Consider the following 19,153-nt stretch of genomic DNA (forward strand, 5'->3'; position numbering starts at 1 on the left):
TGAGTTGCACAGTAGTTTAGAGTGGTAGAGTAGCTCCCGTTGTGGCAAAACAAAAAACCGAGACCAAAACTTCGTAAATAATGGTGAGGCTCTTCCTCAGTAGACAAGGCCAAAGAGAGATTTTGTAACAACATAGATGGACTTGTTAGTTAAATCTATCTCCAATGAATTTACATATTTGTGTAGTATGTTATAGTAAGTTACAGTGTATCCTATATTTTTATATTTCAAAAAGGGTCTCAATTAAGACCACAGAAGGAGACAAACCAATGCAGAATGTAAACAATGCAGGTATTATAATGTTTTATGCGGTTGGAAATGTAAACAACATTTTTGGTAGACCTTCAGGACACACACAAAGTATTTTTGTATTAGTTTTGGAGAAGCATAGTCTTCAAACAAAACTGTGTTTGTTTACAGTTCTAAAGGCTACTTTTAAATATTTTAAATATTGTAAGATCCAACAAGAAACACAGAAATCAACATAGCATCGAAATGATCTGAATTCTAGTGTGTCACACACCAATGTATGAGAAGGTGGCAAGTGTTGCCTTGATTAGGGAAATGTAATAGGAAATGTGAGAGTCACGCACATGCAGTTTAATGTCTGGTGTAATCCAGGTGCAACCATCTGTACCTCACTTACCCTCCTTTGTATTATCTCACTTAAAAGTGGCTATTGCAGTACACAGCCCGGTCCTGTAGGAATAAATGACTAAATCTGAAGACGAACATTAGATCAGTAACTCCTCCATTTCACCTCATGTGGTATTAGGGTTAGGTATAGTGAAGCATCAGACGCACAGTTGTGCTTTGATTAGAGTGATTAGGTAGAGGGAGAATATGTGATGGAGATTAAAAGACGACCTTGGACTTTGTCTGTATAAGAGAAAATGAAAAGCATTTGCAGAAACTGTCATATATTTGAATGCAGAGTCTTAAACCACACACAAGAAAATGTTGGCATTGTACACTTCTGCAAACCACAGATATGTTAAATTTGTACATTTCATATGTATTGCATTAGTGTTTCCAAAGAGACATAGTTCTGATTACATGTTATTAGTTGGCTTTGTCATCTGTTGGTGGAGAGAACAATGAATGGTGTGATACCAAGGTGCAACAGCTGCTGAGCTTCAGACCACTCATTAGCGAGACATTGTGACATTTCCAGTGGCATATGTGCCACCAAACTGGGTTTTTTTTTAGTGACGCATCCAGATGTTTCCAGCGTCATTTTTGCCAACACCGAACCTGAGTGTAGCGAGACATCACAGTGTCTTCAGTGGCATTTGCGCCACAAATGTATTTGTTTTTAGTGATATGTGGCTGTTTCTAATTGTGTTTGTTCCACCAAACTATGGTGCTTTTTTAGCAACACATTACTGTGTTCCAATGGCGTTTGTACCACTAAATCTAGATGTTTCACAGTGACACATCGTAGTGTTTCCAGTGCCAGTTGTGCCAGCAAACCTGGATAATTTTTAGTTAAACGTAGCAGCTTTTCCAGCGACATTTGTGCCATCAAAGCCTGGGTGTTTTAAGCAAAATATCACAGCATTTCCACTGACATTTGTTCCAACAAATATTAATGTTTTTTGTGACACATTGCTGTGTTTACAGTAGTGTTTGTGCCATCAAACCTGGACTTTTTTTCCATTGTTTTTTCTCCAATTGTGCAAGTATGTTCCGCTGCAGCATTTTTTTCTAACCATAACAAAGTGCTTTTTTGTGCCTAAACATGTCATGTTACCCACAGTGTTGTTGGAATGTATAGTTTTAATATATTTGCTACATAAGTTTTATCAGTGGTTTGCAGAAATTTGCACTATGTCTTTCATCAGCTTTAGGTGTCAAATGGACACACTAACACAATCTAATATGTTAGCTTAAAACAATGTAAAAACTTTTGGGGAAATCACATGCAATATATGGTTTGCCTGGAGTTCTCCTTCCCACAGTGCAGCACTTCTACAGTACACTACTTATAGTACACTAAAGCTGCTTCTTGGCTGTTAATCTGTCACAACAACAAATTTGCGATGCCGTGTAGTGCTCCTATATATTCTGTAAAGAATTATTGGCTTGCCACCTTTGCAAACAAACAAACTGTGTTAGTGCCCTAATACAGGACACTCACATCACACATGATCACAGGACGAAGCGGCAGCAGCTAAAACACAGAGCAGGCACAGAGAGCGAGAGCGAGGCCGGCGGTGACAGCAGCAAAACAGAGACCTGCCTCAGTGAGTCACTTCAGAGCTGATGGGATAATGAGGTCCGGCCAGGAGCCCCAGACTTGCGGTTCCTCTGTTTTCCACCATGCTACAAACACAACGTGACAACTGGCAGCACTCATCTCTCTCCATCTGGGATGAGCTGCCTGCCAATGTCCCTCCTGTCTGCCCTCCCCACTCCAAATCCACCTCCAACCCAGAACCCATCTCAGTCAACACATGGCCCACTGTCTCTTGGCTCGCCATCAGTGCAGGACCATTTGCTTGGCTGTGCACACTGGGATTTCCCATAGTCAGCCCTGGTGTCCCCCTTACCCCCAATACCCCCTTTACCCCACCCTCCTCCTACAGGCCAAGTCAGGCCCACTGGCTTCCTGGGGGGACGTGACAGAGCGCAGGTCTGGGGCTGTGCTGTCATGACACAATAAAATGGGCTAATTGCTGCTTTTTGCACAATGGACACTGATTGATATGATTGCTGCTGAGACCTTGGCTCAAAAGAAGACCTGATTTGATTTGTGGGTTTTGATAAGCATTGTCCAAATGCTTCATGATCCCTTATATAATGGGGCAATAGACCCTGTAGCTAGCTCCAGTTTTCAAATCCGTTTTTTTTTTCTTTTTTATTTGGACAGACAAAGGCAGCATATGTCACCAGTTCCCTTTGTAGAATCTGGAGAACATTTTGAAATCTGTTTTCTGCAAATGTGCACTGCAATCTGTTGCAGAGCATCAAAAGAATCGCTGAGTTGGATCTCCGAGATGGATTTGAAAGTCCTGTGAAGTTGTGTGCAAGATTATTTGTAATCATCAGAATGCTGACAAAAAGGAAACTGGACCACCCAAAAGGAGACACATAGGGAAACTCTACAACCCAAGTGCCAACCACTGGGTCACACAGACATGGAATTTAGTGGAATTAGAAACTATAAAATTGCAATAAATGTGTTTATCTGTACCTGCAGTGTGTGTTAGCCCCATGATAGACACTGTCCAGGATGTACTCATATCTCGCCCAGTCCATTCTGGGATAGGTTCCAGCCCCCCTACAACTCTGAATGGAATAGGCGGTTTAGAAAATGATTTGATGGATGGACTGATAGATTAGTGATACTAATGAACTGAAATTGGTGTTCCCATGTGAGCTATGTAGGTCATCTTTCCGTCCATTCTGAGGGAGAACAATTAAGCATGTTTTTCTTCTTTTTTTTTTTTATCCAAAAAACTTTTGTGCAACAACAACAAAACAGTGACATTACAAATCTGCTGCCTCAAAAAGAATAGGGAGTGTCAAATGGACTGATTGGGGACAAACACTTAAAAATGCAGCAAAAGTCATCAAAAGAAAATGTTGGCACTGTTCGTTCCTGCAAACCATAAATATGTGGCATTTCCACATTTCATCCGTGTCAAATCAACATTTCTAAAGCGACTGTCATCTGGAGGTGGAGCATTAGGTGGATGCTGTCTTACCTAAGCAAGACACCTGCTGCAGACCACTCCACAGGACCAACAAACAACAAAACCGGTTCTTTGTGAGAAATTGGCAGCAACAGTTAACAAAGCTACCAAAGCTGGGCATTTTAAAGTTATGTACCGCAGCATTTCCTGTGGTATTGTAAATTTTTCAGCGACACATCTCAGTGTTTCTGCTGTCTATGTTAACAAACCTGGGTGTGTTTTATTGACTCATGGCAGTGTTTCCAGGGGCGTTTGTGCCATCAATCTTGTGTTTTTAAGCAACACATCTCAGTGCTTCCTGTGGCATTTGCACCTACAATCCTGGTTTTATTTTTAGTAAAACAATTTGGTATTTTCAGCATTTGCGCCAACAAACCTGGGTGTCTTTTAATGAGTCATCACAGCATTTCCAATGGCATTTGCAGCAATAAACATTGCTGTTTTTAAGCGACACATCTCAGTGTTTCCAGTGTTTTTTTAACATCACATCGCAGCATTTCTAGTAGCAATTGTGGCACGAATCCCAAATACTTTTTAAACTCCAAACATGGGTTTTCTGTAGGGACCCATCACTGTGTTTCCAGTGGGGATAGTGTCATGAAAAGTGGTTGCTTTTCCGAGGAATCACTGCTTTCCTGCCAGGACTACACTCCCAAAACGTGGTCTTTTTTTGTAACCATAACCAAGAGATTTTTGTGCCTCAACCTAACCAGACATTAACCACAGCATTGTTTAAACGTTCCCATCTATTTACTACATAATGACATGCAAACACAACATACCACTGATGTGCAGAAATGTAAAATGCCAGTGTTTTCTTTTCTTCTGGTGATTGGTTTGGTAATAAGGCCTGCTTCTAAGGCACAGCAGTAGTCTGCGCTGCAAAAATATCATATAAAAAGTTAATAATATTGCCCTAAAAGGATCAATATGTGCTGAAATTAAATCTAATTTTGTTATTTATTTTGTCTGTAGTCACTATAGTTATTAATTGAGCATAATTCCGCTGGACTTCAAAGTTGTTTGAAGACAGGTGACTCATGCTCCATGAGTCATTGGGAAACTATATGCTTTTTGACTGAAATTCATTTTTTTTTTTTTTAATTGCAGCCTTCAACGCATAATTTCAAATGAAACATTAATAAGATGTAGTTGTTCTTCAGTAGCCAGCGAACAGAGGCAGTGTTTGAACCAGGTCAGAGGTGCATGTTGCAGGGGTGTTACTGTTTTAACCGGAGGAGAAGCTGTACAAGCAGCTCGGCCCCAGTCTGTACTAGTGGTCAGCAGCCACAAACTCTTTCCTCCCCCAGAGAGCAACAGACAGACACAGAGACGGATGAACTACCCAAAATTACAGCTCAAGCTGCATTTTGAGGATAAACATCTCTTGTAAAAATACACCAAGTGGCCAGGAGCAGCAAAACCAGCAGGTTCACCAGGGCGCGACGGGGGAAAGGCACATTGGCCTGCTGTATTTAGAACTTGTCTTTCTGGGGATAATCTCATCCTCTGACTTCTGCGCATGGATCTCAATTTGTGGCTTCTGTGACGGGCCGAGGGTGGAAAGGCCACCCTTTGATGTATTTATAAATATGTATTGCTTGTTTGTAAAATGTGCCACAAAGTAGAAAGAAGGCCGAGAGCATAAGAGAACTTTGAACCACAAGGAGGTCATTTATTTTATGTTAAATGGTGTCTCTCTGGCAAGACGAGCACAATTTGAGAATTGAGAAAGTGCTGTATTAAGCAAAACCCTTTGCTAGTCTAAACAAGTTATACTGGGGCACTGTGGAGAGACAACTTCAGACTGGATTCCATGAAAAGTGATCATGTTCTGACAGCCAAAACCAAAAGTCAAACAAATCGAGGTGTGAAGTTAAATGACCCCTCTGACCCCATCTATCTGAACCCAGGCTCTTGTTGTACTTTGTCAGTCCTGGCCCCCTCCAAGGGCCCCATTGTCTGGGGGCAGAAGCTGGAAAGCCTCCCCTGTCTCTGGCCTCCACGGCCGGACAATGGGCAAAGACAAACCCCTGACACCCCGTCCTCCAAGGGGACAGCACTGGATTATTGCCGGCGATGTTGACTTTTCTATCTCCTCTCTTCTCACTGTGCGTGTGTGTGTGCATTTGGTGTGTGTGTGTGTGTGTTAGGGGAAAAGCCAATTTGCTTTTTCAATGAAAGGAAAACACAGAAGGAAATACAGCGAGAGAGAAGAGAGGACAAAAGATGGAGGGCCTCAATGATGAAGTGACCTGAAGAGAGGTGAGATCATTTCAAATGGGATTGTACACACACACACACACACACACACACACACACACACACACACACACACACACACACGCACACACACCAGCTTCATTGTCCCTGACCCTACTCAACCTACACAATACAGAGCAGGATATTGCTGCACCATGCAGTCTTTTCACTATGTGGTCTCAAGCCTGCTGAGTTAACAAAAGCTAAAGCTCAAGGTTTTTTAGGGTCGGCAACCTCAGAGAGGTCTCTTAAAGTCAGTGATGAAGCAAAGTGAATCAAGAGGAGTATTTTTTGTGCAATTATGACATAAAAGCAAAACTAAACTATCAACAGGTGCACGCGAGGTTGCTGCAATGTCATTTGCAGACAGATTCTAGAACAAAAAATGCAATACACACAGATCCTCCATGATCTGCATGTAACCCCGGGGTAAGCAAAATGAATCTAGCAGCAGACCAAAAAGCTTGAGCAGCAACAGGCAACAAGTGTTATTCATCTTCATCTCTCTGGTTGCAGGGAAACACCCTGTTTTGTGGGCAAAGTCAATCCTGAGGCCATAAATCTGAAGAGCTTGTTTTTGTGTCAATGAAACAATGGAACGAGATGCTGTGCTCCAACATATATGAAGAAAACAAGATCAAAATCAATCATGGGACTCTTACATGATATATTGTTTTTGCATCCAAAATAAATGCTTTTCTTGGTTGTGCTAGTAACATGATTGTGTGATGCATCATTTGTCGTGTGCAGCATCACGTGACATGATGGGCGAAGTTGGCAGGCACTGACACTTTAGCTCCTGTTCTAGGACAGGTCGCTGATGGAGCTTGGCGTTGACACTGAGAAAGACTTCAAACGCGAAAGCGGTACAGAGCTGTCTTGTGCAGGATGGACATGGTGTTCACAAATTACCAACCTGAATTGAAGGCTTGTGCGGCAAGAAAACAAAGCGCCAACTGTTAGCTTACCAACGGTACGGTAAACAATGAGAACTGGTATATTTTCCATTTGGCTCCGCATGGCTGGGTCCAAATGGAAAGATTACTGTGCTGACTTTGCCATTTAGAAGTGGCGGTGAGCGACTTCTTATGTAGCCGCTGTTTCTCGCGCACCTTTGTTCAAGTCATCCTGAGCAGGCTGTGTTCCCACAGCTCAAGCCACATTACCTGCCGCTCTTTGATCATAGGCTCATAGAGATTCAGCACTTTTCCACTCTTGCTGATACATGTGGCGTGCCAGCAAGACCAAATGGAGCACGGCCAGAGAAAACACCTAGAGGTGCTCAAAACACCGTAATAAACTGCTGTCAGATCAAGCCTTTGCCCTATTGATAAAGTCTTTGCAAAAGATGGCAGCGGATTTTTACTTCCTGAGGATATTAATGATGAAAGAATTCTAAGGTTCAGAATAAATGATAATCTATCTCCCCATAAATAACACACCTCCTTTTTGAATTTTAATTATAGTGGCTATGTGTTTGGTGCATGAAAAATACAATAATTACATGAAGTTGATATTCTCAGAACTATTTTACCATTAAGCTGGTATTGTGTGTGCAGAAGCCTCCAAACTTGTCCATGGACAACTCAGCTTCATATCTACACCAATGTCAACACATTTGAAAACAGTTTTTCTGTTCCATTCCAGTGCCTTATTCAAAATGTAGATGTTGTGTATAGGGTAGCCCAGCACAGTGTATACAGTGGCATTAAATGACTTATGTAAAGTCAATGCCATAAGGATTAGGAATAGGTCTTGTGGAGAAAGTCCTGTGTTTTGTGTCCCATCCACAACCTGAACCTTCCACCTTACACAAAGGCTTTCTTTTTATTCTCCACTCCTGTTAATGCATTTGATCACATGCTGTCCATAAAATGTAGATCACACAAAAATTGAAGGATATGTACGAATTTTGGTATGTCACTTTTGGTAGGAAGATGTACAAGCGGGTGCATGAGAACATCATGTTCAGCAAAATCATTTTTCCTGCATTTGTTCCGTCAACACGATGTGACGTTTTTTTCTCCAATCAAATGTACACAAGCACAGATTACTGGTAGAAAATTTTGTGACATCCCATTACCTCACGATCCAACATGTTCTCATCCCAACTCGTCATGTCGCTGCTTTGTCATTGGACTTCTGTGTATGTTAAGTTAGGTATTATTCTGTATCTGCTATTTACGTTCCGGGAGGCCTCCACTACGATGTCAACAAATGCACGTGGTGGCACGTATGGTTAGGTTTAGGGGAAAAAGTCACATGGAAAGGTGTAGAAGAAAAAAACTGTTTTCTCAAGTGACGTCGCCTGTGCATGTATCGAGCAGACATGGCAGGTGCCTTCTGGCCATTTGCTGACGTTTAGTATCATAGCAGCCAGCTCTGACCAGCAGCGTTCCATGAGCATGTGAGAGATGCTTAACACTGCCAGGGCCATGACATTTTATGAGTTCAGAATGAGAAATGGCTATGGATAAATATTTCTGAGTCTCACAACCCCCTTGCATGTTTGCCGTGTAATCCTAAAAATTTTGAGATGTAGAAAACCACTCTGCAGTGTTATAGCACCTGAAAAGCCTTTGAACTGCATAAAATCACTGCTTGACAGAGGAAGAAGAAAAACTGAGTCATGCGTTTATCATTGTATTTAGAGCACATTATTTTAAATTGGTGGTTTTCACAGTTAGGGAAGATATTTGTCTCATATGATATAAGCTGTTTGCGTCTCAGCTGGAGAGCACATCTAAAAGTCATGTTGTGAGCAAGAGAATTGTGTCTTTTTTTCATCTGTAAATCACTGTAACACTCTGAGCCAAGGCAACTGTAAAGGCCCACTTAACAGATGAGTTCTCACTTAAGATTCCAATAGCCAATTCACTCCCAGTTTAATACCAGCACCGAGACACCAAAAGACTCATGAACATTTAAATACTGTGTTAAACATGACATTGACCCTTTTTCATCCAGTCATTACTTTGCCTTTCGCCCTTGTCGGTGTAAAGTACATGGACATAAAATCTGACACATTTTAATAGAGATTTAAGGGGAATTCAGAGGATGTTCAATGAGTTATCGTTGAAGAAAAACATTGAGGATTTAAAGGTTTCCTACTTTGTGGGAGGTTTCATCCCTCGGGTGGTTTGGGCTGAAAGTGATTTAATATCAACGTCAAAGACACAGAGAACTGAGGCTCATTCATACACACTACAGCCAAGCCAACAGAAAGCAGAGGTCTCCTCATCATAATCTTTCATGAGTGAATAATGGAGGTAATATAGCCATCGCTCTAACAATCGCTCATTATTACTGTTGCTTTAAGAGCCCTGTGACCAGAGAAAGAGCAAGAATAGCTGCAAGCTACTGTATCTATGGCATAAAGACAAAACAGTGATTTTATATTTTTTATCACCATATCAAGCATCTAAAGTCATCTATGAAGAAGCCAGAAGCTATCTTTATCACTCTCACCTTTCAGTAGTCACAGGCTACCATTGTTTTCAACACAAACAGCTCACAGAGGACAGCTGTTGCTTTGACAAGATTATTTATCATATACTGTATATTGTTCCTTTTGACTTATTAATGCATGAATCACTGCATCTGCATCCATATCAAAAGCAGTTACAGTGAATTCCTTCATTCATTCATTTAGGCATTATTTCATGACAGGGTGCGCTGTAACGTCATTTGAACACAACAGTGATGCGGTTAGGACCGAGGTGCTTGCAAAGAAAATATTCTGCTTTATTCTGCTTCTTGATGGCATTTAGCCTTTCGATCCCAATAACTTTTATATTCCCATCATGCCTAGATCTAGACCAAGCAGTTTTTAGTTTGCAGAGAAAGTTTGCTGTTATGTGTTCATACTTGCAAATGTAGGTTTTTGTCAGTGTTTCTAATGTGTCTGCTCAGAACTTTGTGATTTATGCTGGTTAATGTTATCTTTGTGTTGGGTTTTACTGTTACTTTTCATTTGGGTAGCTGTATTTTAATCTGTAAAGTTTCCACTCTTCGATGTAGTGGAATTGATGTTCAATGATACTGTTCTAAAATGCCCCTTGTCCCCCTGCTTGAAATGGTACAATAATCATTTGATTTCTGCAAGAGCAGTGATTAAAAAAATGGCAGAGTAATTCTTTTAGTGATGAGGAAGGTGTGCTTTCATGCATGTTTGACCACATGCTAAATGTCTTGTGGACCAATCAAATTTCTTGGTCGGAACTACTTTTTGTATAATCATTTATTCATTCAAACACTTATTATCTGTAGCTGCTTAACCTGGTGCAGGGTTGCAGGGCCTGGAGCTTATCCCAGCTGGCACTGGTGAGGGCGAAAAGCCACTAGACGGTGTCAGGTAAGAATGCAGGTGGATAGAACCAGTCGCAGTGTTATTATACACCCTTGGATGGATGGACAGCACCTGCTGTGTCTGCAACGATATGTGCATGGCAGTGTCAGTTGAGAACGTGGCTGGACAAAACCTATTGCGTGAACATGAAATGTGGAGGGACGGCATCGGGTTGAAATGCTACCAGTAATGACGTTATATAAGGAGTGCAAGGGCACAGATAGGGTGGGCGGGAGCGGAGGTGGATGAGTCGAGGGTTGCCTACTGTGTAAATGTGATGATTTTATCTACACCTTACAATGTACCTCCTCCGTGTTGATGTCTCAGCATTGGTGGCCATGCGCTTTTGTTGTCAAAACATAACCATGTGCTGTATCACAGTAGCAGCATCCCGGAACGTAAAGATACGATAAAGGATACCAAAGACATAATATTCAGACGCGGGATTCCACTAACAAAGCTGCAATATGTGATGATGTGGATAAAAATGTGATGCCATTGTTAGTGTGGACAACTTAAGGTGATGTATAGTATACTATAGTAAGTTATCGTAAGTGTGACTCCAACCCTTGTTTGGAGGCACTGCAACAACTGCAAACATAACATTTACATTGCATCACCTTATAAGGTTTTATGTTGTGAATGTGTAAGGAAAAGTTACACATTGAAATGACAAGCAAAATAATACTGTCATTAATTTGCAACCAGTGCATGTCAGATACTCATTGTCTTGCTGCTGATTTAGTCTCTACCAACTACTGAGGAAAATATATTTTACACTTTCCTGAAAATGTTCACCGGCTCTTCCTCAACCTTCTCTGTCAGGTGTATGGTGCTGGGCAGGTAGTGTGCAGTGGGTTAATCGGAGCATGTTTCAGTGTTAACAGCTGCCTGGATCTAGAAACAGCTAGAAAAAGTGAAAACTTTTTAAAGAGCTGAGGGAGAACTGCAACTGAATGGTAACACTTGGTGTGCTCTTCTCTTTGAGCCCCACTTTTTACATTATATGGCACTTATCCATTGTTACTACAAGAATATCCAATATAACAGCTTTTGAGTTTTGTTAATTTGGCAGTTACTGGACTCATGGAGTAGACATAAATTGTATATCTAGTCATTTCATGCACAGCAAAGTTGGTTTTCAATTTTTCTGGAAGTGACAGACATACTTGGAGCTGGAAACTGCCTTAGCTCAACATAAAGTATTTCATTAGTTGAGGCGGCAGTATGTATCTCTGAGCTGAGAACAACAGCAGCCTCTGAGTTCTAAAGGATGAGGCAATCTTGACAGTAATAGCTCCTGACTGTGACAGATACATCGGTGGCTTTACAGACGTTTCATGGTTTCTGATCTGTACTGCTGTCCACAAAGAAGCTGCATGTCAGCGCAACCAAACACCAGCAGTAAATAACAAGAGCAACCACCACGCACATGAGCTCATCCTCTGACAAGCCCCGCCCATCCTTCAGCGGAGTGGCGGGGAGCTTCATAGTGGTGACATGGCTCTTCTAGTCATCTGTTACAATAGAAGCCCCGACTCGTTTCGTCTGATCCCACCGACCACTTTCAACTGCTGCCAGGGCCACAGGAAGCCAGTCATACTCAGTGTGCAAGTGTGTGTTTGTGTGTGTGTGTGTATGTGTGTAAGGGTGGACATTCGTGCATGTGTGTGTGTCCAGCAGGGAAGGGGTCTCTTGTCTCTCGATTTTCCGCCCTGATTGAAGTGAATGAGTGGCCATTCTGTTGCCCAGCTGAATCTCCCCATCTCTCGTTTTGTTTGAGTTCACAGTGTGGAGGCAAAATGACACACTCTTACAGCTCTAGACGTGACATCATCCCAGGCCTGATGCTTGTTTACATGCCAAGGATGCACACCACTACAGACTGTTAGCCTTAAAAATATTTTACATTTTATACATTTAATGTAGGTGAGTAGCAAAGATTACAAAGAGACGAGAATACTATCTTCTGCTTTTCCACCTAATCAGTTTTAATGGATTTTTGATGCCAACGGGCATTAGGCCAATAGGCTTTTTCAAGGCACAGTAGTAATTAATAATATTAATGATGGAAGCTGTTAGTTTCAGTCATTATTTACACTGTCTGCTGTAGAAAAAAAGGTCTACGAGAACCATAACATTTTTACGCCTCCGCACCAGCAACAGCAGTGGCTGGAGGCATTCGGTTTTCAGGATGTTTGACCATCTGTGTGGATGTACGGCCATCCCATTCTGATGAATGTGATATCTCAGGAACACTTGAGGGAATTTCCTTGAATTTGGAACGAACATCCACTTGGACTCAGTGATGAAGTGATTAGATTTTGGTGGTCAAAGGTCAAGGTCACTGTGAACTCTCGTCTTTCCCATTCTCATGAACACGATATCTCAGGGTTTTTTTTTACATGTTTTTTCAAATCCACTTGGACTCATGGATAAACTGATTCGATTTTGGTGGTCAAAGGTCAAGGTCACTATTACTTACAGTGTTGGGGGTAACGAGTTACAAAGTAACGAATTACTGTAACGATATTACTTTTTGGGGTAACGAAGTAAAGTAACGCATTACTCTAAAAATATCGGTAACTACACTACTTTACTAGACTACAGGAACGCGCTTTCCTGCGTTACCTAGGCCGTGTTTGCCTGTGCTGTGTCTGTCTGTTTAAGTGACGCAGGAATTATGTGCGTGCTGCGGCTGCTGTCTGTGTGCGTGCGCGACGCGTGCTGCATAGAGAGGGGCGAGTGACGTTGCTGCCGGTACGAACAGGAGAGAGGGAAATGGAGACGGAGACGGAGACTGGGGGGTTCGGCCAGTGGCGATATTCCCACTACTTTCAGTTTATAGCTCGAAAGGACAAAAATATTCGAGTGAAATGCACTCTATGCCCAGGCGACAGGCTCCTTTCAACTGCTGTCCTGTATCTACTTGGTAAATTAAGAAATGGGAAAGTAAAGTAATAAGTAGTGAAGTTACTTTTCAAATGCAGTAACTAGTAAAGTAATTTCATTACAATTTACAGAAGTAACTAGTAATAAGTAACTAATTACTTTTTTTGAGTAACTTCCCCAACACTGATTACTTAACACCTTGAAGGACTACTGAACTCTTTTTAAACACTGTCCTATTTCAGTCCATGTCTCCCAGACTACATACAGGTCACCCTATTGGTAAAGGTTGTTGGGACTGTTTGCATCCTGAAAGGAATACCTGGAGACACTACTTATATATTTTTATTCATATTTTTTTTATCTGGAATTTGGAGACCCCATACAGTCCTATTAAAAAGTTTATGCATATGCAAAGGTTTACATAGTATTTCTATTTTATTTTTTTTAACCACCACAATAATGATTTTATATCACAGTTATATTTAATGATATGATATATCATAATATTCTATTTCTAAACAATTCTATAAATATTTCATTCATTTTCTATTATTATACATGAAAAAAATATAATAATTCAGTAATTACATCTGTTTGTGTACAAATACTGCTGTTTTTTTTAACATTGTGAAAGTCTTTGACTGCTGGTAAATCACACTAATAATGGTGTGTAAAGCTTTTAATAGCTGATAGGAAAACGGTTTTTAGTATAATTTGTGTAAAAAGTTTATTGTTGATGTCATGATAGATTACTGTTTTGTTTCTTTGTTTTTTTCGTGTAGCAGCAGTGATGTGTTCAGCCCGATCCTTTATGCCTAATCTTTAACTTCACAGTCTTTATCGTGAGGAAGTAAAGACGCTGAGCTCAGCCTTTGACTCCCTCTCAAAAATCAGCCCGTGTTTGTGTAATTTATAAGATCAAGTTTCAAGTTTACCATGTAGCTCGCGACGCTCATAACATCTCAACAGGATGGGGACTTTTCTTTCAAATCAGCGCTCTTCCTTTCAACTAAGCTGCCGCCTGCAGCAACCCATATTAAATTACTGTATACATCAGGACATGCAGGGTCTTGATGGTGAACACTTTGTAGTGTGTGCATTTGTGTGTGTGCACAGCACAGAGTTTACAAATTTTTACAGATTTGTTTTCACTGTAACCAGGGATTGACTCTAAATATGCCAGACTTCCACCTAATATCTCTTCAAATCCCTGTGAATATTATGACTCAATCATCGCCTGAGGTAATGACTGTTTACACTCTGTTTTACAGCCTGGTTTTTTAACGATCAATCTGTTCAGTGGGAGTGCTTACGCCCAGACTCGTATCCCTTGCCCCGGGTCTTTCACTAATTTTCTTTACCGGAGAGCGGATACGATAATGAGCCTTTGCAAAGTCCTTGGCTGGAGAGCGTAGAGCAGATACTCGATGTAAAAGTTCTGCTGAAGGTGGAGGGCCAACAGTGAGAGGTTACATGGATTGAGGGTGCTCTGGCAAGCGTGTCCGCTCACATCCTCCCACACACCAGCGCCAAGCATCAAACCATACAGTTTACATCATCTCAGACACTGAAACACATACAGTCTCCAACATTTACCCTGCTGCAGTCTGATCTGTGCTGCGTATTTTTGGCACACACACATGCATGTAAACATCCCAATACACATTCATACACATAGCCAGTATTCACGTTGTGTAGAAATGAAAACATCAGAGCAAAAGCTGGAGCGATGTTACTTCAGTTTGGGCGTTTTTGTACAATATAAGGTACGCTCAGTCTGTATCGTGCCTAAATATGATTTCCCGCTCTGTTTCACTCCCCTGCCGCTCAGCTTTCACATTAGTTATGTTGTTCCGTACCCAAGTTGTCACGACAGTGTAGAAACTATGCCAGTCGAAAGATCTCAAACCCATGTAATAGAGTCGACCTTTGCATCATGGCTGCTGTTGTTTTATTTTGGTTTTGGTTCACACATGATGCAAACCATTCCTGAGTACGCATGAAATAAAACGTTTTGAGCATCAAACAGGTCCAGTCCCACTGAGCAATATCAATCATTTAAACATCAACCCCAAGCTTTAGCCCATTTATGGTTAGAATATTACTTAAATATATATATTTAAAAAAAACCAAAAACATTAAAACCTTTAAATAGATAACAAAAGTACTTACGTACTTACTTACGTACCTTAACTTACCGAAATCTAGACGTCCCCTCTAAAGACAAAAAGACATATAATAGACATGTTAAGATAAACAGATTTAGCTATTACATCTGCAGTCTTTACCTGTATTTTTATCCTAGTAGCTCTGTCATGTGCACAGCTGATGAATGATGCCAGTAGATGGCAAAAACGTTCAATAACCCAAAAGCAAGGTAAAGTCCAAAAGTAAATGTATGAAAAAAAAGAGAGACATCATTTTCACAAGTCACAACGTATTGTCCTTTAAAAAACAACATTTTCACTGTCGTTCCAATCACTTTCACAATTTCCCATCGTGCCTAGATCTGGATTGAGTAGTTTTTAGTTTGTAGTTCAGTTTGCTGTTATATGTTCAAACACGCAAATGTCACTTTCTGTCAGTGTTTATAATGTGTCATGATGGTTTATGCCGGTTAATGTCATCTTTGTGTAAGTTTAGAGTTTACACCATTAGTGAGTTGGCTGTTACTTTTCATTTGGTCAGCTGGAGTTTCCTTTGTGAAGTTCACGCTCCTTGATGTAGTGAAATAGAAGATCTTTGATAAGAACTGTTGTGTTTTCCATGCTCTACAGTAGCCTAGAACGGACAAATACGTTGACTCCATATACAGCCATTCGCATTTCATATTTTTGCATTGCTCACAGAAGTAAGAAGCACAACTGCCAAGAGAAGTGCCCGCATTACACTGCTTTGTAGTGTGAAACCGCTTCGTTCAGTGTTTCTATCACTTTGAATCACCTCGTCCATTTGTTTTTTAAAAATTCAGCTCAGGTGAAACCCCCCTGAATGTCTAAACGCATATTAACATGTGTTGGACGAGCAGCCAGTAGTGGCATGTTAAAGTGTATAGGAAATACATGATTTGTAACATGAAACTAATTTATTATGTGTTTTTTACCAGTTAAAATCGCACGTTTGTTTTGGAGAGAAAGAGACCTTTGTGGATAATAAGGCTCCTGATAAAGACCTGAACAGTGAAGACCGAAGGAATTCTAAAGTTTCAACTGGATCCGATCTACAGTTCACAGCTAAATCTTACACACACCTTAAATTTCCTGGATTCTGGTCATTTTTTTGTATGCACCAATGTGTACCTTTTCTGCTTGATTTATAGTGTAAATGTGTAATTTCCAGTTTAATTTTATCAAAATAAAAGTCCTCTCCTACTTTAATGTAATGGGGAGACAAATACATGCGTTCTAAAATTGGGGAATGTGTGGTTTTATTACAAATCAGAGAAGGTGCCAGAACCTCAACAGAACAAAACCCATGCAACTCTTTTCTGTGCTCTGACTGACTAGGAAACATAAAAAAAAAAACATGAGTGAGAAGAAACACATTAAATTCTGTAACTTGTACAGATCCTGTGAGATTTTCCACCAGCCTCTCAGTTTGTGACAATATGTGTGAGTCTTTTCCAAGACCCTGGGATGAGCACTGGATTGTGTGGTAATTGTGCGTAATGGCTAAAGTCAAAGTTGCACCTCACGTCATGGCCAGAAAGAAGAACAAAGCATTACATACACATTCGAAATGATTCTTCAAGTGATAACAATTTGAGCCATTAGGTCATTATTTAGCGTCTGAAAAGAAGTATTTTACTGCACCATGTAGATTCAAGACTTGCGCCTCTGACCGCACCCAACAGCAAAAACATCATCTGTGAAGTTGCTCATTAAAGCTGCATTTGGAAACTTTTATAAAAATATGTTTTTATCATATTGAATGAAACTGTCACTACATCCTGACAGCATATGAGACAGATAATATGTGAAGAAAATCATGTTTTTCTGACTCCTCCTGCACTGTAAAATCTGTCAAGTTGATTTTACTTAAAATTTATCTTGGAAATCGTTTGCCTTGAAAAAGGAAAGTTAATATAACTATTAATGTTAATTTATGCTTACTTTTTTAAAAATCTAATTATTAAATTTACTCAAAATTCAGAAATTATTTCAGTAAACCAAGTTAGTCTGACTTAACTTGATCATCACAAAGGATTTTGCCAATGATTAAGTTAGGAGATCTGGAAGTTCCTTTTTGTTAACGCGTTCAAGATAATGTAAATATTTCGGCCGTTCTTACTTCCAACTCGTCAAATAGCTCTGTTCTGTCAGTGCATTCAGTGTATAAGTGTGGCGCCAAAATCAGATGAGAACGTTCTCGGACAGAACCGGTGCTGTTGTTATTATACGCTGGTGGGTGTCCGGAGTTTTCTACACCATGTGCCTCTTTTGCCTAAGCCTAACCATCCGTGACTTTGTTGCCTAATCCTAACCATCATGACGGTCTGCGTTGGTTACCATTTGCTGTTGTGTAGACATAAAGACTCTGCTGTGTCATCCTACCATGTGCATTTGTTGACATTACCATAACGGTTTCCTGGAGTGTAAACAGCTGAGACATAAGGATCCCTAAAACTTCATAAGTAGACAAAGAGGGTCACTTGTTTGCAACCAGCAGTATTCAGATATATACCACAGTGGACTTTACTGAAGTTGCTAAACTTGATTTAATTGAACTTGTCATACTTAAGTTGCAACATCTTCACAAATTAGGGAAATGTAACTAAATTTAAAACATTTCTGCAATAACACAATCTGATTCTCATTAAATCAGAACTGCCTAGTTTGAGAGCTGACAGTTGCATTAGAGACTTCTCAGCTCTAATTGGTTGTTTTTGTTCAGGCGTGGTGGATTCTTGCAAATACCATTTGGAGCACTCTAAGGAAGAGGTGGGCCTTTTCTTTTTTTTTTTTTTTTGCATATTATCTATCTCATTTACAGCTGTCAGGATATATTTACAGTTTCAGCACATATGACAACAAGTTTAGAAAGGTTGCCAACTCTGGCTTTTAAAGAAAGAAAGAGTCATGATTTCTTGGCACCCATGTGTGCAGGCAAATGGCTGCGTGAGGACACTCTACATCTTACTACCATTTCTGTTGCTATTTTCATCACTGTTCATGCATAATGTTAGTGGGCTACATCTTGTTTCAAGTATGTAAACTGCCAGCTGATGAACTGAGATTCCTGTAAGCTGTATGTGTTTGATATTTCCTGCTTGGTATGCTGATCACTCACAAAAACTAAGTGTAGACTTACAGAAGTGAGTCATGCTGAACCTTTTATCAATGTATGCATGAGCAAGTACTCAAAACAAACACCCTTGCAGGGCTTGACAACTATGTTTTCATCAAACTTAAGTCACAGAGAAAGCACAACTCATTATTTAACAATGTACCTTGGTAACTTTAAAGATGTTTTTTCCCCCTTAAAACCAAACAAGCAACCAAACAAGCAACAAAACCAAATGTATGGCCCTAATGTCACAGGATTCTTTGTATGGACCAAATAAAACAACCTTCTCAATAAACAGTCCATTAGATCAAATAAATTCTAATTGGCAGAGAAGGATAGCACCAAATTAAAATCCTCCCACATGGTATTGACATTTTTGTACTTTTGTTTCATTCAAAAGCTGCACATTGTTGGCAATGTACGGGCAGCTGTACAACCTGAGTGTAAACATGGCTCTTTAATCAGTTATTCATAGCATTCCTGCTGCCTCAAGGCCACCCTTGTTGGCAAACAGTGCTTTGTAAACCAACAAAAGTGCACTGCAAAGAACCAGCGTATAATGAAGCTGTTATTAGAGCATGCATACAGCAGCTAGGCTTTTGATACACACTAAAGAACCAATTAGCAGCAGACAATTCTCAGGGTGCACAGGACCAGGAAATTAAAG

General features: G+C 40.4%; 1 long non-coding RNA gene across 2 annotated transcripts in view; it reads left to right on the forward strand.

Moving 5' to 3' along the window:
* The window catches only part of LOC148190464 (uncharacterized), a 46,816-nt gene that overhangs the window by 18,422 nt on the left and 9,241 nt on the right, over positions 1-19,153 (forward strand). Inside the window, exons 2-3 of one of the 2 annotated variants that reach the window (XR_015777513.1) lie at positions 5,852-5,963; positions 16,307-16,591. This is a non-coding gene — a long non-coding RNA (uncharacterized LOC148190464). Of the gene's footprint in view, positions 1-5,851; positions 5,964-16,306; positions 16,592-19,153 lie in introns of those variants that run through there. The other variant, XR_015777514.1, reaches the window with a different exon arrangement.

The sequence above is a fragment of the Plectropomus leopardus genome, chromosome 1 (genome assembly GCF_026936395.1).
Source record: "Plectropomus leopardus strain MGB_pleo_1.0 chromosome 1, ASM2693639v1, whole genome shotgun sequence".
NCBI lineage: Eukaryota > Metazoa > Chordata > Actinopteri > Perciformes > Serranidae > Plectropomus > Plectropomus leopardus.